The sequence below is a fragment of the Salarias fasciatus genome, chromosome 23 (assembly GCF_902148845.1).
Source record: "Salarias fasciatus chromosome 23, fSalaFa1.1, whole genome shotgun sequence".
In the NCBI taxonomy this organism is placed as follows: domain Eukaryota; kingdom Metazoa; phylum Chordata; class Actinopteri; order Blenniiformes; family Blenniidae; genus Salarias; species Salarias fasciatus.
Window position 1 is genome coordinate 34,045,075 of NC_043766.1, and position 22,460 is coordinate 34,067,534.

The 22,460-nt window shown below is 46.9% G+C and overlaps 1 pseudogene; it reads right to left on the bottom strand.

The window, feature by feature from the left end:
• The window catches only part of LOC115382188 (NLR family CARD domain-containing protein 3-like), a 58,439-nt pseudogene that overhangs the window by 34,046 nt on the left and 1,933 nt on the right, over positions 1-22,460 (bottom strand).

A 22,460-nucleotide genomic window follows, 5' to 3' on the forward strand; every position in this document is an offset into this window, starting at 1 on the left:
ACTCCTCAGTCTCCCCGGAGAGGTCTAGTCATGGGTACTGGAGAGGAGGATTCAACTGATAGTTGAACCTTGGATTCAGCAGGAACAATACAGTTTTCGTCCTGGTTACAGAACACTGGACCAGTTCTATACTCTCTATAGGGTGCTTGAGGGCTCGTGGGAGTTTGCCCAACCATTTCATATGTCTATTGTGAATTTGGGTAAGGTGTTCAACTGTGTCCCTCATGATATCTTGTGGGAAGTGCTCTGGGAGTGCAGAGTCTGGGGCCTTTCATTATGGGCTGTCCAGTCTCTGGATGACTGACGTAGAAGTCTAGTTGGCATTGTCAGCAGTAAGTCAGACCTGATCCCGGTGTATGTTGGTTTCCAGCAAGGCAGCCATTTGTCACCAGTTCTCTTCCTCATTTTTATGGACAGAATTTGTAAGCGCAGCCACTTGCTGGAGGGGTCCAGTTTGGGGACCACAGGATTTTGTCCCTGCTTTTTGTAGATAATGTTGTCCTGTTGGCTTTGTCAAACCTGGACTTACAACATGCACTTGGGCAGTTTTCAGTCATGTTTGAAGTAACATCGATGTGGATCAGCACCTCCAAATCATGAGCCTTGGTCCATGCCTGCCCTGTGTAGGTTAGAGAGCCTGGCTCAAGTGGAGAAGTTCCTGTATCTCGAAGTCTTGTTTGCAAGTGGAGAAAGGATCGATCCTTTTATAATGTGATTCATCCAATGAGTTCTCACATTTGGGGTTTGGGATTGGAAGTGAACAAGCCCTGAGCATTAAAAAGAAGGAACAGTTGTTCTGTCATTTTTCATCATGCCGAGGGAGGTACAAACCCCTTTGCACTTGAAGAGCTCAGTGCCGTATCCCTGTCTGACATGCAGGCATAGGGAAGTATCTATTCAGAAGCTCCAGGACTTGGGGGAAAGCCATTTGTCAAGACGCAATCCTCTGGTGAATGACAGATAAACTTTATAAAATTGATAAACTCCTCTCCTAAAACAAACCCTTCCAAATCATCACACATGAATCTCCCATTAATCCCTATCAAATGTTTTTCCTACATCTAATGATAGAGCTTGTGCATGGGTTTACATATGTGAGGAATGCTGTACAGCATTTTAGGGGCCTTCTCCACGACAGTACAGGTCCTTCTCAAAAAATTAGCATATTGTGACAAAGTGCATTATTTTCTGTAATGTACTGATAAACATTAGACTTCCATATATGTTAGATTCATTACACACAACTGAAGTCGTTTAAGCCTTTTATTGTTTTAATATTGATGATATTGGCCAAAAAGTAAAGAAAAATCAACATCCCTATCTCAAAAAATTAGCATATTATGAAAAGGTACAATAAACAAGCTATTAACCTAATCATCTGAATCAACCAGTTCACTCTAAACACCTGCAAAAGATTCCTGAGGCCTTTAAAAACTCCCAGTCTGGTTCATTACTCAAAACCGCAATCTTGGGTAAGACTGTCGACCTGACTGCTGCCCAGAAGGCCATCATTGACACTCTCAAGCAAGAGGGTAAGACACGAAATTTCTGAGCGAACAGGCTGTTCCCAGAGTGTGGTATCAAGGCACCTCAGTGGGAAGTCTGTGGGAAGGAAAAAGTGTGGCAGAAAACACTGCACAACGAGAAGAGGTGGTTGGACCCTGAGGAAGATTGTGAAGAAGGGTCGATTCCAAACCTTGGGGGACCTGTGGAAGCAGTGGACTGAGTCTGGAGTAGAAACATCCAGAGACACCGTGCACAGGCGTGTGCAGGAAATGGGCTACAGGTGCCGTATTCCCCAGGTCAAGCCATTTTTGAACCAGAAACAGCGGTAGAAGCGCCTGACCTGGGCTACAGGGAAGCAGCACTGGACTGTTGCTCAGTGGTCCAAAGTACTTTTTTCGGGTGAAAGCAAATTTTGCATATCATTCGGAAATCAAGGTGCCAGAATCTGGAGGAAGACTTGGGGGAAGGAAATGCCAAAATGCCTGAAGTCCAGAGTCCAGTACCCACAGTCAGTTATGATCTGGGGTGCCATGTCAGCTGCTGGTGGTGGTCCACTGTGTTTTATCAAGGGCAGGGTCAATGCAGCTAGCTATCAGGAGATTTTGTAGCACTTCATGCTTTCATCTGCTGAAAAGCTTTATGGAGATGAAGATTTCATTTTTCAGCACGACCTGGCACCTGCTCACAGTGCCAAAACCACTGGTAAATGGTTTACTGACCATGGTCCTGCTGTGCTCAACTGGCCTGCTAACTCTCCTGACCTGAACCCCATACAGAATCTGTGGGATATTGTGAAGGGGAAGCTGAGAGTCACCAGACCCCCCACTGTGGATGAGCTTAAGGCCGCTATCAAAGCATCCTGGGCCTCCATAACACCTCAGCAGTGCCACAGGCTGATTGCCTCCATGCCACGCCGCATTGAAGCAATAATTTCTGCAAAAGGATTCCTGACCAAGTGTTGAGTGCATAAATGAACATAACTATTCGAAGATTGACTTTTCTTGTATTAAAAACACTTCTCTTTTTTTGGTCGAATGGAATCTGCTAATTTTTTGAGATAGGGATTGTAGGTTTTTCTTTACTTTTTGGTCAAAATCAATAATATTAACACAATGAAAGGCTTGAACTACTTCAGTTGTCTGTAATGAATCTAACATATATGAAAGACTGATGTTTATCGGTACATTACAGAAAATAATGCACTTTGTCACAATATGCTAATTTCTTGAGAAGGACCTGTAATAAAACCTCCCTCTGATAAATCCTGTCTGATCATCAACTGGAAACATTCTGAAGAACATCTCAGTCTCCAGGATGAGCTCCTGTTGTGAGTTCATACCTGAGAGTCTTCAGTTTGCAGTGTGGATCCTCCACAGCAGCAGACAGTAGTTTGACTCCTGAGTCTCCTGGATGGTTGTAGCTCAGGTCCAGCTCTGTCAGATGGGAGGACTTGGATCTCACAGCTGAGACCAGAGAAGCACAGCCTTCCTCTGAGACCAGACACCCTGACAGACTGGAGACACAAACATGGCTGCATCAAGTCAAGAAGGAAAAAGGAAGATCCTCCACATGATCAACTAGCATCTGGATCCTGACCTGAGAGCTTCCAGTTTACAATGAGGACTCTCCAGTCCGCGAGATAGAAGCTTCACTCCTGAATTCTTCAGGTCGTTGTTACTCAGGTCCAGATGTGTCAGACTGGAGGACTGAGAGCTGAGAACTGAAGACAGAGCTCCACAGCTTCTCTCTGATAGATCGCAGCTACTCAATCTGAAAAAGATGCAACAATGAAAAACAGTTTAATGTTCGTCATGGACTCAGTTCTATATATTAGTTCATGCAGTACGTACAGAGCTTTGTTGGAGGCTTTGACCACTGGCAGCAGCCTCAGAAGAGCCTCCTCTGATGCACAGTATTTCTTCAGGTCAAACTCCTTCAGATCTTCTTCTGATGACAGCAAGATGAAGACCAGAGCTGACCACTGAGCAGGAGACACTTCATCTGTGGAGAGACTTCCTGATCTCAGGGACTGTTGGATCTCCTCCACCAGAGAACCATCATTCATTTCATTCAGACAGTGGAACAGATTGATGCTTCTCTCTGCAGACTGACTCTCATTCAGCTTCTTCTTGATGTACTGGACTGTTTCCTGATTGGTCTGTGAGCTACTTCCTGTCTGTGTCAGCAGACCTCGAAGGAGACTCTGATTGGTCTGCAGTGAAAGACCCAGGAGGAAGCGGAGGAACAAGTCCAGGTGTCCATTTGGACTCTTCAAGGCCTCGTCCACAGCTCTCCGATGAAGATGGGTGAGGTTTAGTTTTGGTTTTTTCATCATCAGTTTTGGCAACCACCAGGTTTGCTGTTCTTTCAGGAGGATGATTCCAGAGTTGACGAAGGTCTGATGGACATGAAGAGCAGCCAGAAACTCTTGAAGGCTCAGATGGATGAAGCAGAACACCTTGTCCTTGAACAAGCCTTTCTCCTCTTTCAAGAGTTGTGTGAACATTCCTGAGTACACTGAGGGTGCTGTGAGGTCGATGCCACAATCCGTAAGGTCAGATTGATAAAAGATCAGGTTTCCTTTCTGCAGTTGATCAAAAGCCAGTTTTCCCAGAGACTCTATAGCTTTCCTGTTCTCTGGACTCCAGGTTTCATCTGTGGCAGCTCCTCCATCATACTTGACACTGTTCAATTTGACCTGGACCACCAGGTGGTAGATGTACATCTGAGTCAGGGTCTTGGGCAGCTCTCCTCCCTCTCTGCTCTTCAACACCTTCTCCAGAACTGTAGCTGTGATCCAGCAGAAGACCGGGATGTGGCACATGATGTGGATGCTTCGTGAGGTCTTGATGTGGGAGATGATCCTGCGGGCCTGCTCCTCCTCTCTGAACCTCTTCTTGAAGTACTTCTCCTTCTGTAATTCGTTAAACCCTTGGACCTCTGTCACCATGTCCACACAGTCAGCAGGGATCTGATTGGCTGCTGCAGGTCGTGTGGTGATCCAGATTCGAGCAGAGCGAAGCAGTTTCCCCCTGATGAGGTTTATCAGCAGAACATCCACTGAGGTGGACTCTGTAACATCAGTCAGGATCTCAGTCTGGTGGAAGTTCAGAGGGAATCGACACTCATCCAGACCATCAAAGATGAAGACCACCTGGAATTCTTCAAAGCTGTAGATTCCTGCTTCTTTAGTTTCAGTGAAGAAGTGATGAACAAGTTCCACCAAGCTGAACTTCTTCTCCTTCTCTAAATTCAGCTCTCTGAAGGTGAATGGAAATATGAAGTGGATGTCCTGATTGGCTTTGTCTTCAGCCCAGTCCAGAGTGAACTTCTGTGTCAGGACTGTTTTCCCAATGCCAGCCACTCCCTTTGTCAGCACCGTTCTGATTGGTTCAGATCTTCCAGGTGGGGCTTTAAATATGTCTCCTGGTCTGATGCTTGTTTCTGCTCTGTCTGCTGTCCTTGATGCTGTTTCAATCTGTAAGACCTCATGTTCCTGATTGACCTCTGCAGTCCCTCCGGCTGTGATGTAGAGCTCTGTGTAGATCTGGTTCAGGACGGTGGACTCTCCTGGTTTAGCGATCCCCTCAAACACACGCTGGAACCTCATTTTCAGGTTGGTCTTGAGTTTTTCCTGACTCTTCTTAGATGTCACTGAGGAATTCAACTTTTGAGGACTGTGTTCCCCTATTATTTTTTGGAGACAAAAAAAAACAAACAAACAAAAAAACAAATCAACTAATGTTGAGTCAAATTTGAACTGCTTACAATGATTCATCCCTGTTGTTTACATTGTGCAAATGATATTATATACTATATGTAGGATAATATTTTAAAGACTTACCTTTAGGTTCTGAGATGTTTTTAGGGATTTTCTCCAACATACCCTTCATATTCATTTTCTTTAAAACTATTTTAGTGACTTCAAGAGAATGATTGCTGTAGGTGTTGATCATTTTATCCACTGTGTCTAGCCTGTCGGCTTCCTCCAGTTTACTCTTTGGGATTGGTTTGATCCCTTCAAAGAGCACATTTTGAGATAAATGCCACTTGAATGTCTTGAAGTCTTTACTGCCCAAGTCATCCAGAATTTTCAAGAGGACTTCCTGATGTGGGTTCATCTTTCACCTTGTGAAGAGTGATTTATCTCATCAAAGTTTCATTCTGTGTTCATGGAGTCTCTAGAAAGACCATGTTGAGGTGTTGACCCACTTTTATTCAGGTGAGGTGTTTCAATCTGAAAAACAAAAAACAAGAAAACTCATGAGCTCATTCTCAGTGACCTCAAGTGCAGACCAGGAGTCAGAGAACGGGAGTCAGACATCAATCTAATACACATCTGCATTGCTTTTGAATCACTTTTATTAAATTTATTTATTATTTCAGAATGTAAAACTGGCTGCTGTTATAGCTGTATTGCTGTTGATTTGTTCAAACTAGCAAAGTAAATTGTTGAAATTGTATTTTCAGTTCCAGTACCACTGGCTGGTGTTATAAATCTGGCAAGTTTCCAGACAGACTGTAATAACCAAATATTTATTTTGAGTGAATGATTGGTCCTGACCTCCAGAGTGCAATTTGTCTTTGTGTAACTCTCACAAACAGAATTCATGAATCCCAGGGCACAATTGATAATAATGTTGTGATGCACTAAGTGCAGATTCAATGTTGGTATCTGTACTGTCACTGAAGTGGGGGTGCGGTGGCACCCCCCTCCCTGCGCCGTGTGTCCCACGGGTGCTGTGGCCCTCGACTTGGTGCCCAGGCCAGAATTTGGCCCTTGGTGAAATCAGATCTGTTTCTTTTTGAAGTGATGTTTACATGCTCACTTAAAGGTTTTAAGCAGTGACACTCCATTGAACACCACACTGCAAAAACTGCAAAAATTCAAAATCTTACCAAGTTCAAAAGTCTTGTTTTCAGTCAAAATGTCTCATCTCACTTGATTTAAGATATATTTAAGATACAGAGACTAATTTCTTGGTTTAATATTCTTATATCAAGATCTCTTTTTAAGTAAAATTCACTTGGTGCATGGACAGATAATTTCACTAGTTTTTAGAGTAGTTTTCTTTAATTTAGTGTTGATATCTTGTATTTAGGTTATCCTTTTTTGCAATGCAGTGTATCGTGTATATTTTACTGGTTGTTGTCTTCACTGTTGCAGAATCTTGTAATTCGGTACGGTACACATTTTGTGCATAAAGAGAACAACTTTTTTCTCTCAAACAATATCCCTTTATTTTGCTTGTCAGCAGAAACTGCATTTCACAGTAAACATTAACAAATAACATTATCACTGGTGTACTTTATAATATCATGCGCTTCTCTCATGATAACAGATACTGAACATAGTATTTTCAAACAATAAATTGCCTCTTATTGCCTGACTGCTTGTATACATTATACAGCAGTATAAACCGAAGTTCTACTTCGTGTGGTGCTTAGCCCACTTACGGACTTCGCTATTGGTACTCTCCTTGGCACCAGCCAGACACTGAGACAGATCAAAAACAGCTACAGCGCCAATCTCGCTCGCGTGCGGGCACACTGCCCTGCCCCTCACCAAGGGGATATCACCAGCCCGAACCCGCACAACTCCCTTCTTCTTTCTCAGCCATGAGACTGATCACTAGAAGCTCCCACTCTCAAGAAAAAGATAAAGACAAAGACGAAGACTAGACATGGACAAGCTGGCCCGATATGAGTCGCCCTCCGGTGTCGGGCCTTTTTCACCTGCCGCAGCTGCGGTACACCGCTCTACAAAGGATAGCTGCTTTGCCTGCTTCAGGTAAGCATCTAACCCGGTGGCCGACCTTTTCATCAGTGTGGACAACGCACAGTGCCCATTCTGGTTCTTGCTCAGGTCGTCAGACAAACCCCCTCTCGGGGTAGACGCCTCGGCTCACAGGGTCTGGCCTTTGGGCCTCCTGCACGCCTTCCCTCCGACCTGCCTCTTGACCCCTTTGCTGCGTCGGGTGCGGTTGCAGGGTCTTCACATTCTGGTGGTAGCCCCGGACAACCCGGGCGCCAGGTGGTTCCCGGACCTGGTTAAGTTGGCGGTTGAGGATCCCTGGCCGATCCCCGACGAACCCGATGCCCTACTCCAAGCGGGGGAGGTGGGGGGGGGGGGGGCCTGTGGTCCCGCGGTCCCGCCCCATCTTGGGCAGGAGACTCCTGGTCTGGATGCTGAGAGGTTGAGATTAGCTGGGCTAGATCTCCCCCAGCCGTGGTGTCCACCATCCTGGGAGTGCCAGGGACCTTCAGCCAGGATGGGGGGACTGGTTCATCTTTGGCCTAGCTTGACTTTTCATCCCAAGGTGATCACTTCGGACTTTCGGTGATCCGGATCAGGGCACTTTGCTCCTCACCTGGTTCGTCAGTTGATGATCCATGGCTGCCGTCGCTGTGTCTGGTTGGGGCTCTGCATTGCTACGTTGAGCATACAGCTAGTTTCCGCACTATGGACCAGCTGTTTGTGAGATTTGCAGCCAGGGGGTGTGGTGCCCCGCTGTCCTCACAGCACCCTGCCCACTGGGTCGGTGGCGCTATTACGGCTGCCTATGAGGCTCGGAACCGCCCGCGGTGGTTCGTGCTTTTTCTACACGTAGTGTTGCCGCTTCTGCGGTTCTGTGCAGAGGTGTCACGGTGGGTGACATTTGCCAGGCCGCCTCTTGGGCCTCTGGGTCCACCTTCATGCGCTCCTACCTGATGGATATGTGCGCAGATTCTGTGGCCATGTCAGTTTTCAGCGAGAACAGGAGTTCTGTGGCTTGACTGTGTTGGTTCCTGACCTGGCCGGCTACTGCTTCCCTGGAGGGATTCAGGCCGTGTGTGGTCCTGTTGCCTGCCGTTGTGACTCTGGGGAGTCCTGGCTGGCGTTTCTGTGCCATTGTGTTATGGTGGTTGTCAGACACGTCTGCGGTCAGTGCCTCGGTGCGAGGCTGCTGGCCGTCGGTGTCTTGGAGGTTTGGTGTGACGGTACTGGGCGTACAGCCTGCCTGCTTCCTTTTCCGTGCCAATCTTGTCAGCCTGTCCAGCTGGGGGTACATTTATCCCTACGGCCTCCGCCTTGGTAGTGTATCAATAGCAAAGCCCATAGGTGGGCTAAGCACCACAAATTATAGTTACTAAACGTAACTACAGTTCTAGATTGGTGCGTCATCTTTTTGATTTGTCTCAGTGTCTGGCTGGTGCCAGGGACAGTACCAATAGCGAAGCTCGTAGGTGGGCACTCACACACTCGTAGAACTGTAGTTACGTTTAGTAACTATAATTTTACCCACACCGGAGATTTAAACAAAGCTGATGCCTCCTCAAAGTTCTGTCTCTCAACTCTTCCGCTCTTGCTGGACATGCCTTCTGTAAGTATAAGCTGCACTCAGTGTTGCCAGATTTGTTCAGTAAAATACGCAATAAAGTCGATGTGTTTGGAGCCACTGATAGGGACATGCTCCAAGTCTCAGCTGGGTTTGGGAGCAGAAAAGCCCAAAACGGCACTATGGAACAAGCAAAAAAAAAAAAAACAAAAAAAAAAACAAAAAAAAAAAACAACGAAATCCCTCAACTTATGACTGCCAGCATTGACAAGCGACTTTTCAAAATAAAAAGCTGGTCATAAGCGGGCCTGGCAACTATCACTGCACTTTGACCCGGCTACAGTTACAACAGCATATTTGTTGTTGCGATATTGGACTTCACCAAGAGAGGCAGCAATGTGCCGTGAGGCACCTAGTCTGCCGGAAATTAGTAGAAGAAGAACAACAACAACAGCGCTTAGCAGCGCTGCAGCGTGAGCAGCAACACAGCTGCGGTTGGACATTAGCTCGTGGAGAGAGAGCATTATTTATCCGTCCGGACAGGCACATACACATAAACGACAGGCTGAAAAGCAGCTGTGTAAAATGAATCACAAAACCGAAAAACCGCCGTCCATTAGGGTGAATTGTCCCGTGACGAGCGTACCGAACTGTTCAATATTCAGCCGCGTACCGTTGCATCCCTAACTAGAAATTGGCACTCAGAGAGCGCAGACCTCCACCACAGCTCAAATCAGTCGCCAACAACTATAAGAACACCAGATATAATCACACAACATTGTGATCATGGGTGTGAGCGGAGCGGAGCGCTGCAGCGTGCAGTGCCTCTCTCTGTCGCCCTGTCGCCCTCTCTCCCTGTGTGCGTGTGTGTGTGTGTGTGTGTGTTTATCTGAAAAGGAAAACTGAAAAGCAACATAATTTATGTTATTTTACTTCATTTTAATTTGAAAATTGACCGGATTCTGCCGTATTTTCCGTTCCCGACTTCCTGTGTGGTGCGATCTGCTCTGTCCAGCTTTACAACTGGCGGTCCAGGGCACGCACAGCTCGTGGTGAAAATAGAGAGGAGCGGAGCGGCTGCGCTCCACGGCGCGAGCCGCTACGCACGCGGCGGTCCCCCGCGTCTCCTGTATGAACCGTCAGATAGGTTAACAGGAGCGCTGATCTGACAGTCGGTGCGCGATGCTTCCCACTTCCGCATTGGAAGCGGCGCATCCTGTGTGAACCAGGCGATTGTCCCCCACTGTCGGCGGGCCTGCCCAACCATGTGAAAGACTCCCTATCTCTCAATGATAAAGAATCCTTTAAAAAATTCCTGGATCCAGACAGTGATCCGGATCATCACCAAAATTTAATCAATTCAAAGTTAGCCCAAGATGCACCTTTCCACAAAGTTTCATTGCAATCTGTCCATTATTTTTTCCAGGATCTTGTTAACAATCCAGCCAACCAACCAACAAACCAACAAACCAACCAACAAACCGACATGATTACATAACCTCCTGGCGGAGGTAATTAAAAGGGAGCTTGAGGCATATTGTCCACCTCACAGTCAGAATCAGAATCGGAATAGTCTTTATTGTCATTATAGAGAATGTACAATGAGATTGGAGAGCTTCTCCTTTCAGTGCAAAAGGTGGTTAAGTTAAAAAAGTATACAAAAAATAGTATAAGAGAAAAAAATTGACAAGCTGCAAGGAGGCTTTTAATGTACAAGATATATACAAGATGAACGCAGACTTGTGCACAGCATAATTGAGGTTCAGTGTACAATATGAGGTAGATGACAAACACTAATGAATGAATAGTCCTGTCCCTAGTATTTTCTATGTTGTTTACATCGTATTGCACAGGAAGTAGATATGGATTGCATATCTACCTTCTACAGGAAGTAGATATGGAATGCATGGACAATAGAATATGTTTAACTTGTATAGCACAGTAGAAGATATATAAATTTTACTGCAAATGGATGCATGGTATCCATCCATGGTGGATGGTATATACCAATCAGTAACTGTCACGTATTGCACATAAACTTATTAAATAAGTATAAAAAAGTAGCAGCAACTGCAGTGGCAGACATATCAGTATTGCACATTGCACATGCTAATGACCTTAGTCATTGTATGGCCGACTTCAGGGTGGTGATGGCTCTTGGGAAGAAGCTGTTTTTCAGTCTGTTTGTTTTCATTTAGATGCTCCTGTAGCGCCTACCAGAGGGTAACAGGTCCAACAGCTGAGCACCAGGGTGTGAACTGTTCTTGATGATGTTGTGAGCTCTGCTGAGGCACTGGGTGGAGCAGATGTCCATCAGGAAGAGGAGAGGGCAGCCGATGATCCACTTTGCTGCCTTGATTGTCCTCTGAAGCCTCCCTCTGTCCGGCGTGGTGCAGCTCCCGTACCAGGTGGAGATGCAGCAGCTCAGCAGGTTCTGAATGGACGAGCAGGAGAAGGCCAGCAGCAGCTGCCTGTCCAGGTAGTTCCTCCTGAGGACTCTCAGGAAGTGGAGATGCTGCTGGGCCTTCTTGAGGACAGCTGTGATGTTGGCTGTCCAGGAGAGGTCATCAGAGAGCTGGACTGACAGGAACCTGAATGTGTGGACCCTTTCCACACACTCGCTGTTGATGTAGAGGGGGGGTGGGTCACTCCTGTTCCTCCTGAAGTCCACGATGATCTGCTTTGTTTTTTGTGTGTTCAGTGCCAGCTAATTGTCAGAGCACCAGGCGGTCAGCCTCTGGAGCTCCTCTCTGTAGGCCGCCTCGTCTCCCTGTGAGATCAGTCCCACCACTGTGGTGTCGTCAGCAAATGACGACACCACAGTGGTGTCTGATGATGATGTTGCTTTGGTGGGCCGGACTGCAGTCGTAGGTACAGAGGCAGTACAGGAGGGGGCTCAGCACGAAGCCCTGAGGTGATCCGGTGCTCAGGCTGCGGGTGGAGGAACGGTGGGGGCCAAGTCTCACAGTCTGTGTTGATTGTGTTAAAGGCCGACATCCTGGCGTAGCTGTGCTGTTGTTCCAGGTGGCTCAGCACAGCATGCAGGGCTATGGGGATGGCGTCCTCTGTGGCTCTGCTCCCCGGTATGCAAACTGGTGGAGGTCGAGTATGGGGGGAGACAGTCCTGTATGTGGTGAAGAACCAGTCTCTAGAAGCACTTCAAGATGATGACTGTGAGGGCAGCAGGGCGATAGTCACTGAGGCAAGTGGCGGTGATTGTGGTGGATTTCAGGCAGATGGGGATGACTGCTTGGGCCAGGAAGAGGTTGAAAATCCTGCAGAAGACTCTGGACAACTGGTGTGCACATGCTCAGAGCACCTCTCCAGGTACACCGTCAGGGCCATGATCTCCTTTGTTTTTTGTTTGTTTTTGTGTTCAGTGCCAGTTCAGTGCCACATCCTCTGAAGTTTGTGATGTCCTGCAGTCCCTGCCACACCTCTCGTGGTCGGTTGCTGGTGAGGTGGTACTCTATCCTCCTCTTGTAGTCCACTTTGGCTTTTTTAATTCCCCTTTTCAGCTCAGCTTGATCCACACCGTACAGAACTCTGTTGCCTGACCTGAAGGCGGATTCACGGGCTTTGAGGAGTGAGCTGAGCTGGCCGGTCATCCAGGGTTTCTGATTTGGAAAAACCCAGATGACTTTGTCCACAGAGACAGTTCCAATACAGAACTTGATATAGTCCAGTACTGCCACTGTGGAATGGAACACTCATTTATTGTCATCGCAGCAAGTTACAGAAGTTACAAGTTACAACGAAATTACTTGGCACTCCGTCTTGAAAAGGAACATAGTTAAAGGAATTCAGACAGAATGGGGGGGGCGGTGTTGGTAAAACAAAAGATACATCAATTCAGATCACGGTTCCAAAGGGAGTGCACCATATTGGCCCGAATATAGGACAACTCTGATTATAAGACGATCCCTAGTTTTCAAATATCATTTTGTGATAAACAACATTTTATTGTACAATTATTCTAGGAAAACTCAAAACAGAGATAACATTTCATGTGATTTAAGATCAAGAAATATCTAACACAACCGGTATGGACTGTTTCGAGCCATTTGAGATGAAGGTTGGTCAGTGCCTTGAGAAGAGGTGGGGCATAATCTTCAAATGCCTCACCTAGAGAGCAGTTCACCTGGACCTCCTCACCACCATTGACACCAATTCATTCCTGATTGCACTCCGGCATTTCATCGCTCATCCGGGAACCCCAGCAGAGCTGTTCAGATTCTGGCTGACCACGTTTGGGCCCATTTCATCCAGTTGTATATTCCCAGCCTGCAGGGGCGCCAGGAGTTGCAGGTCACGCCTGAGGGCATGGCACCAGGCTGCGTGGTAATGATTGCCGATCCTCACCTGCCACGAGCCCTCTGGCCCATTGGGAGGGTGGTCAAGACTCATCCTAGCTCTGATGGGCTCATCAGGTCCACTGATGTGAAGGTGAAGGAGCAAATCTACACGAAGCCATGCTGCCACGCCGCCCTCCACACCTGTAGTTCAGTGCTGAAACCATGGAGCAGCAGTGCACGGGCAGAGGGAAGGATCGTGAAGTTTGTGTGCGTCATTGAAGAAGTTCACTCATTTACTGCCGTTGGTTCATGATTCATGTCTGTTGTACGCGGGTTTGATGTTTGGTGAGTCGGCATCTGAACCAGGAAATCAGATTAGCGCTGGGCGTATCTCGGCTAACTATTAGTATAGATCGGACGAGCTGCTGTTTCCTGCCGTCTGTTTGCTGACTGCTGATGGTGATCCGGTCACAAGCTTGCCTGTTTTACAGCCTGTAGAACCCGAGCACGATCGCTACACGATCGGACCGTGACCCATCTGTAGTCACTCGCTATCATCTGTGGATAACTGACAAGCTCCGGGCTAACAGCGATAAGCGACATCCAGTCCAAATGAAAGTGTGCAGAGTGAGAACGGAAATCACCTTGTCACAGTGGGATAAAATTTTTCAGCTGGAACTGCAGAATTTTAAATAATCCTAATAAGCACAGCAAGGCCTTGCACCATCTTCAACACCTGGGTGCCCAGATAAACTTTACACTGAGTACACTGCTGTGCAAATTGTTTGCAGTTTTTTTTTGTTGCTATCCTTAAATTGAATGAGCACGCTATTTGTGCAAATTGTTTTGTGTTCTTCTACTTTGGATTGTTGATTGTGCAGGACGGGGGGGGGTGGGACTGTTATAAGTTCTTTGAACTTCCACCTGCTCCCTTTGAGTACCACCATTGTATTTTTGTTTGTTGATGTGGTTTTGATTTGTTTTTATTTTATCATGTTACTCAAATAAATTAAAAAAAAAAAAAAAAAAAAAAACTTTTCACAGACTAAATAGTTACTCGATTGGAAACTTATCATTCTCAATTTCCTAGTAAATCCAGAGGAGTCGCTATTATATTCCACAAATCAGTACTTTTGTGTGTTGTAAAGTTATAGCCGATACAAATGGGAGACACATAATACTTAGTGGTAAAATTCACAAAACACAAATGCTTTTTGTTAATCTATATGACCCTCATAGGGACAATGACTGCTCCTTTAAAGCACTGTTCTCCACTCTACCAGACATATCCTCTCATTTTGTTCTTATTGGGGGAGATTTTAATTGTTGGCTGGACCCCAACATGGATCACTCCACTATCTAACACTGCACCTTCTCAAAGTCCGCCAAATTGAGTCAGTCCTATAATTAACACTGCAATGTCTGATCCCTGGCATTTTTTAACCTTCTGGTGGAGAGTATTCATTTTTACTCATCAAGTGTACACTCATACATTGAGTCATATTGATCATTTTCTTGTTGACAATGGAAGCCTCCCATCAGTAAAATCTGTCTCATATAATGCAACAGTCATATCCAAGGTGTTTGTGTGTTTATGTACATTTAGAGTAGAGTAAAAAAAAATGCAATCAATTTGCAATTAATCGAGAGTTAACTATCGACCATCATGCGAATAATCCGAACAATGCAAATGAAATATTTTAATCGATTGACAGCCCTAGTTACTATGGATGTAAAACTTGAGGGATTTGATAACAACCGCTCCCCATGGCATTTTAACTACCGCCTACTCACAAACAACAGCTTTGTGGATTTCATCTCAAAGCAGATTGACTTTTTCCTCAGAATAAATAAGACCCCTGATATGTCTATATATGTGCTATAGGAGACCCTCAAAGCTTACATTTGGGGTGAAATTATTTCTCATTGCAGCTTTGAGAGGAAAATTAGCAAAGTTAAGTTTAATAAATTGAGAAAACGCATTTCACAACTACAACATGTGCTGTCTCCCCCTCTCCATCCCTTTACAAAGAATGTCTCTCTCTACAGACTGAGTTTGAGGTTCTAGCCACAGATCACACAACAGAAATGCTATTCAAATTGAAACATACTTTTTACCAGGGGACAAAGCCAGCCGGCTTATTATTTGTGACAGACTTTAGCAACTCATCAAATTCCACAAATAAGCACAGCACAGGGTGTCACTGTTGATCCTAAGAAAATCAATGATGAATTCAGAGATTTTTAAATATTGTTATGCACCACTGAAAGTACAGCAGAGATCTCTCATTTTGAAAGCTTCTTTCACTCACCTAATGTACCCAGGATCCATTCAGATGTCCCCAGTAACTTGAAAAGAGTTATTTCTGTTGAAGAACTCATTTCAGCAGCCAGGTCTATGAAATCCGGGAAGTGCCCAGGGCAGGATGGGCTTACAAGCTGAATTTTATAAGACTTTCATTCAAAAAAAAGCTCCTATCTTGATAGATTCATGATAGATTTTCAGTGTAATGTTTCATTACTACATGTCACTGATGATTGTTTCTCTTTTAGCCTATGTACTTTTAGCCTCTGTATGTACATGAAATGTAAGTAGATACAAGAAACTGTCTGTCCTATCTCCTTCTCTTTCTGTTCCCTCACCCCAACCGGAATAGCAGAAAGCCGTCACCTCTGAGCCTGGTTCTGCAGGGTTCTCCTCCTCTGAGCCTGGTTCTGCAGGGTTCTCCTCCTCTGAGCCTGGTTCTGCAGGGTTCTCCTCCTCTGAGCCTGGTTTTGCAGGGTTCTCCACCTCTGAGCCTGGTTTTGCAGGGTTCTCCTCCTCTGAGCCTGGTTCTGCAGGGTTCTCCTCCTCTGAGCCTGGTTTTGCAGGGTTCTCCTCCTCTGAGCCTGGTTCTGCAGGGTTCTCCTCCTCTGAGCCTGGTTCTGCAGGGTTCTCCTCCTCTGAGCCTGGTTTTGCAGGGTTCTACACCTCTGAGCCTGGTTTTGCAGGGTTCTCCTCCTCTGAGCCTGGTTCTGCAGGGTTCTCCTCCTCTGAGCCTGGTTTTGCAGGTTTCTCCTCCTCTGAGCCTGGTTCTACAGGGTTCTCCTCCTCTGAGCCTGGTTCTACAGGGTTCTCCTCCTCTGAGCCTGGTTCTGCAGGGTTCTCCACCTCTGAGCCTGGTTTTGCAGGGTTCTCCTCCTCTGAGCCTGGTTCTGCAGGGTTCTCCTCCTCTGAGCCTGGTTTTGCAGGTTTCTCCTCCTCTGAGCCTGGTTCTACAGGGTTCTCCTCCTCTGAGCCTGGTTCTGCAGGGTTCTCCTCCTCTGAGCCTGGTTCTGCAGGGTTCTCCTCCTCTGAGCCTGGTTTTGCAGGGTTCTCCACCTCTGAGCCTGGTTTTGCAGGGTTCTCCTCCTCTGAGCCTGGTTCTACAGGGTTCTCCTCCTCTGAGCCTGGTTCTGCAGGGTTCTCCTCCTCTGAGCCTGGTTCTGCAGGGTTCTCCTCCTCTGAGCCTGGTTCTGCAGGGTTCTCCTCCTCTGAGCCTGGTTCTACAGGGTTCTCCTCCTCTGAGCCTGGTTTTGCAGAGTTCTCCACCTCTGAGCCTGGTTTTGCAGGGTTCTCCTCCTCTGAGCCTGGTTCTGCAGGGTTCTCCTCCTCTGAGCCTGGTTTTGCAGGGTTCTCCACCTCTGAGCCTGGTTTTGCAGGGTTCTCCTCCTCTGAGCCTGGTTCTACAGGGTTCTCCTCCTCTGAGCCTGGTTCTGCAGGGTTCTCCTCCTCTGAGCCTGGTTCTACAGGGTTCTCCTCCTCTGAGCCTGGTTCTGCAGGGTTCTCCTCCTCTGAGCCTGGTTCTGCAGGGTTCTCCTCCTCTGAGCCTGGTTCTGCAGGGTTCTCCTCCTCTGAGCCTGGTTCTACAGGGTTCTCCTCCTCTGAGCCTGGTTTTGCAGAGTTCTCCACCTCTGAGCCTGGTTTTGCAGGGTTCTCCTCCTCTGAGCCTGGTTCTGCAGGGTTCTCCTCCTCTGAGCCTGGTTTTGCAGAGTTCTCCACCTCTGAGCCTGGTTTTGCAGGGTTCTCCTCCTCTGAGCCTGGTTCTGCAGGGTTCTCCTCCTCTGAGCCTGGTTTTGCAGAGTTCTCCACCTCTGAGCCTGGTTTTGCAGGGTTCTCCTCCTCTGAGCCTGGTTCTGCAGGGTTCTCCTCCTCTGAGCCTGGTTTTGCAGGGTTCTCCTCCTCTGAGCCTGGTTTTGCAGGGTTCTCCTCCTCTGAGCCTGGTTCTACAGGGTTCTCCTCCTCTGAGCCTGGTTCTGCAGGGTTCTCCTCCTCTGAGCCTGGTTCTACAGGGTTCTCCTCCTCTGAGCCTGGTTCTGCAGGGTTCTCCTCCTCTGAGCCTGGTTCTGCAGGGTTCTCCTCCTCTGAGCCTGGTTCTGCAGGGTTCTCCTCCTCTGAGCCTGGTTCTACAGGGTTCTCCTCCTCTGAGCCTGGTTTTGCAGAGTTCTCCACCTCTGAGCCTGGTTTTGCAGGGTTCTCCTCCTCTGAGCCTGGTTCTGCAGGGTTCTCCTCCTCTGAGCCTGGTTTTGCAGAGTTCTCCACCTCTGAGCCTGGTTTTGCAGGGTTCTCCTCCTCTGAGCCTGGTTCTGCAGGGTTCTCCTCCTCTGAGCCTGGTTTTGCAGGGTTCTCCACCTCTGAGCCTGGTTTTGCAGGGTTCTCCTCCTCTGAGCCTGGTTCTGCAGGGTTCTCCTCCTCTGAGCCTGGTTTTGCAGGGTTCTCCACCTCTGAGCCTGGTTTTGCAGGGTTCTCCTCCTCTGAGCCTGGTTCTACAGGGTTCTCCTCCTCTGAGCCTGGTTCTACAGGGTTCTCCTCCTCTGAGCCTGGTTCTACAGGGTTCTCCTCCTCTGAGCCTGGTTTTGCAGGGTTCTCCTCCTCTGAGCCTGGTTCTGCAGGGTTCTCCTCCTCTGAGCCTGGTTTTGCAGGGTTCTCCACCTCTGAGCCTGGTTCTACAGGGTTCTCCTCCTCTGAGCCTGGTTCTACAGGGTTCTCCTCCTCTGAGCCTGGTTTTGCAGAGTTCTCCACCTCTGAGCCTGGTTTTGCAGGGTTCTCCTCCTCTGAGCCTGGTTTTGCAGGGTTCTCCTCCTCTGAGCCTGGTTTTGCAGGGTTCTCCTCCTCTGAGCCTGGTTCTACAGGGTTCTCCTCCTCTGAGCCTGGTTCTACAGGGTTCTCCTCCTCTGAGCCTGGTTTTGCAGAGTTCTCCACCTCTGAGCCTGGTTTTGCAGGGTTCTCCTCCTCTGAGCCTGGTTCTGCAGGGTTCTCCTCCTCTGAGCCTGGTTTTGCAGAGTTCTCCACCTCTGAGCCTGGTTTTGCAGGGTTCTCCTCCTCTGAGCCTGGTTCTGCAGGGTTCTCCTCCTCTGAGCCTGGTTTTGCAGGGTTCTCCACCTCTGAGCCTGGTTTTGCAGGGTTCTCCTCCTCTGAGCCTGGTTCTGCAGGGTTCTCCTCCTCTGAGCCTGGTTTTGCAGGGTTCTCCACCTCTGAGCCTGGTTTTGCAGGGTTCTCCTCCTCTGAGCCTGGTTCTACAGGGTTCTCCTCCTCTGAGCCTGGTTCTGCAGGGTTCTCCTCCTCTGAGCCTGGTTCTGCAGGGTTCTCCTCCTCTGAGCCTGGTTTTGCAGGGTTCTCCACCTCTGAGCCTGGTTCTGCAGGGTTCTCCACCTCTGAGCCTGGTTCTGCAGGGTTCTCCTCCTCTGAGCCTGGTTCTGCAGGGTTCTCCTCCTCTGAGCCTGGTTCTGCAGGGTTCTCCTCCTCTGAGCCTGGTTTTGCAGGGTTCTCCTCCTCTGAGCCTGGTTTTGCAGGGTTCTCCTCCTCTGAGCCTGGTTTTGCAGGGTTCTCCACCTCTGAGCCTGGTTTTGCAGGGTTCACCTCCTCTGAGCCTGGTTCTGCAGGGTTCTCCTCCTCTGAGCCTGGTTTTGCAGGGTTCTCCACCTCTGAGCCTGGTTTTGCAGGGTTCTCCTCCTCTGAGCCTGGTTCTACAGGGTTCTCCTCCTCTGAGCCTGGTTCTACAGGGTTCTCCTCCTCTGAGCCTGGTTCTGCAGGGTTCTCCTCCTCTGAGCCTGGTTTTGCAGGGTTCTCCACCTCTGAGCCTGGTTTTGCAGGGTTCACCTCCTCTGAGCCTGGTTCTGCAGGGTTCTCCTCCTCTGAGCCTGGTTTTGCAGGGTTCTCCACCTCTGAGCCTGGTTTTGCAGGGTTCTCCTCCTCTGAGCCTGGTTCTACAGGGTTCTCCTCCTCTGAGCCTGGTTCTACAGGGTTCTCCTCCTCTGAGCCTGGTTCTGCAGGGTTCTCCTCCTCTGAGCCTGGTTTTGCAGGGTTCTCCTCCTCTGAGCCTGGTTCTGCAGGGTTCTCCTCCTCTGAGCCTGGTTTTGCAGGGTTCTCCTCCTCTGAGCCTGGTTTTGCAGGGTTCTCCTCCTCTGAGCCTGGTTCTGCAGGTTTCCTCCTGTTAAAAGGGAGTTTTTCATTTCCATGCTTGCTTATGCTTGCTCTTGTGGATCTGTTGGGTTTGCTCTGTTAAAGTGTCTAGAAATGACTATGTTGTAACTGGCACTTTATTGATAAAGCTGAATTGAATTGAATAGTATGTTCAACAAATCATTTGAATCACTTTCATTACCCCAAACACTTACCCCAGCCTCAATTTCCCTTATTTTGAAAAAGAATAAAGACTCCCTATCCTGCTTCATATCACCCCATTACTCTCTTAAATGGGAAATCTATTTTTTTTTTCTTCTTTTAACCTGTGCTGTCCAGCATGGAAGCAGCAGAATGGAGGCCTGGCTGCTGTTATGTGCCCGACAGATTTGTTCTTCCAAGAGAAGCTTATAAGTTTAAAGCTCCTCTTGATAATATGATTTGTTACTTTATTCATTTTGAGTACTGATAAATGATATTGCTGGACCTGACAGGGGGACAGAAAGACAGGAAGAGAGACAGAGAGTGAAAGAAACAAAACAAACAAACAAGTGAATAAATAAGCTAACAAGTGAATAAATAAGCAAACAAAGAAGAGTGGAGAGAAGGAGGAGAGTCCAAAGATGTGATGATCCTTCAATTAGAACCGACACTCTAGATGAGCGGCTGCTACACCTGCACAGAGATATTACAGAAGGCATCCTACTGACTTTTGCTAGAGAATATAACAAGGAAGTAACTTGCCCAACACTGGTCCTCTGAGCGCCCTGCTCGTTGCCATAATGGAACTGCTCGCTGTAGCGCTTTGTTTCAACCCCTCATCTCTGGGATATCCCCTCATATCTGGTCTACCTATATCCACCCCTGCTGTACTTATGGCACTAAAAGCTTTCAGTTTTGTAATGCAATCTTCCCCTGCATAGTTTTCCATTTAAAATATCTCCTCACTTCTTAACTTATCTTGGCATCCAGGTTACAAGCATTTTTAAGGATCTCTGTCAAGCTAAATTTGCCCCCTGCTTAACATGTACGCAGGAAAGATTTTGATCAGTGGTCATAACTTCTGCTGAATTTAGCCGCACGGATCAATTGTGTTAAAAGGTGCTTTCAGGAGTTTGTGCGTTTTATGCAAAACAACGGCCCCTGCAGGCCTTGGGCGTAACTGCAGCTTAGTGAAACGCTCGTGTCTGTGGCTTGCGTCCATGTATGTGCACGGGAGAGGGGAACTCCTTCCTCGCACTTTTAGTAGCGCTCGAGTAAGATTTAAGTTTCTTTTGCCTGGTGGAGTCTGTGCTGGAGTTGTGGCAGTGCTAGAAGCCGGTCTTTTCTAATACTGCTCAGTTGTTGCTTGCTAAGCATCTGTCAGAGTAATGGCAGACAAAACAAAAGCTATGCGAGTCAGGCCAGCGGGAGCGTGCATTACATAACATCCCCTCAAACTCTCCAAGTGCCGGACTGGCACTGCAACTTTCAAGTGACAATTTAGCGCTGTTAGCGGTACTTGCAATGAATATGTCAGGGCACATTCAGTGCATCATTGAATATTTGTAACATATTTATGGTGGAAAACAAGTATTTTTAAAGTTGAAAAACTCCTTAATGCACCTTTAAAATGAACACTTTCCCAGAGTTCTCTTAGTTATTTCAGTGGTTTTCATACCGAGGCCGACACGTGCAAAAAATGCACTGCAAATGTCAAAAAAACTGCAAACACAAGAATTATCCAAAACTGAACACTCACAAACACATAAAACACATGCAAGAAAAAAATGCTGCAAGTGAAAAATGCTGCAATCACAGAAACAATGCAGAAGCAAAGACTTGCAAAATCACAAAATAAATGCAAATGAAAAATGCTGCAAAAATATATGTAAGCGAGTAACCGAAACCCACCAGTAGGCGGTGTTGTATTACTGCATGTTGTTCTGTTGAACCCAGGAGGTCCAGCAGTTTGTCCTTTCCAGGACACCATATTTGTAAGATTTCTGTAGGGGGTGCTATGTCTGGTTATTCTTTTCTTTCTGTTGTTTAAGGTAAGCAGTGCTACCGGCAGCTCATGTGTTTTACAAAATATATAAATTGTGCTGCAATTAAACAATTTGTGTTTTTATGATATGTTAAAGTGTTGAGTTATGCACTGTTTAGATTGACTATATTGATTTTGTGTGTATTTTTACAGCTTAAATCTCCTTTATTGGTGTGTTAATGTAATTTTTGTTCATGTCAGCCAAACATGTGGATGATTTTTTTTTCTGTTGTTTAAGGTTGTGTATGTTTGAGCGGTTGGCAAGAGCCTTCATCACAACTTCGAACCCTGTTGTCTGGTCCTCTTCTCTCTAAACGTCACCCTGCACCACAGAAACACAACGCAATTCTATGCAGATTTTGTGGAGAGGCGCCCCACACAGAGTGGACACGCAGTACAACTGGGTTACATATAAAAACACACTCAAAACCCCAAAACAACTGCAAGAGAAAAACGCTGCAAATTTCATTCCACAACAGAAGTGCACCAAAAAACAAAGAACAAAAAGAAGAGGAAAAAGAAGAAGAAGAAGAAGAAGAAGAGGAAGAAGAAAAAGAAGAAATCGCACACAGACGTCATATATATGATATACATGATCACTATATATGATTACTATATAAGATGTCTATGAAATTGTGTGAATTCCTTTTCCATTTCTTCTTCTTCTTTTTCTTTTTCTTCTTCTTCTTCTTCTTCTTCTTCTTCTTCTTCTTCTTCTTGGTGTCTGGTGAACTTGTGGATTGAAATTGCAGTGTTTTTCTCTTGCAGTTGTTTTGGGGTGTTTTGTGTGTTTTTATATATTTGCAGCATTTTTAGTTTTCATTTGTTTTGTGGTTTTGCAAGTCTTTGCTTCTGCATCGTTTCTGTGATTGCAGCATTTTTCTCTTCCAGCA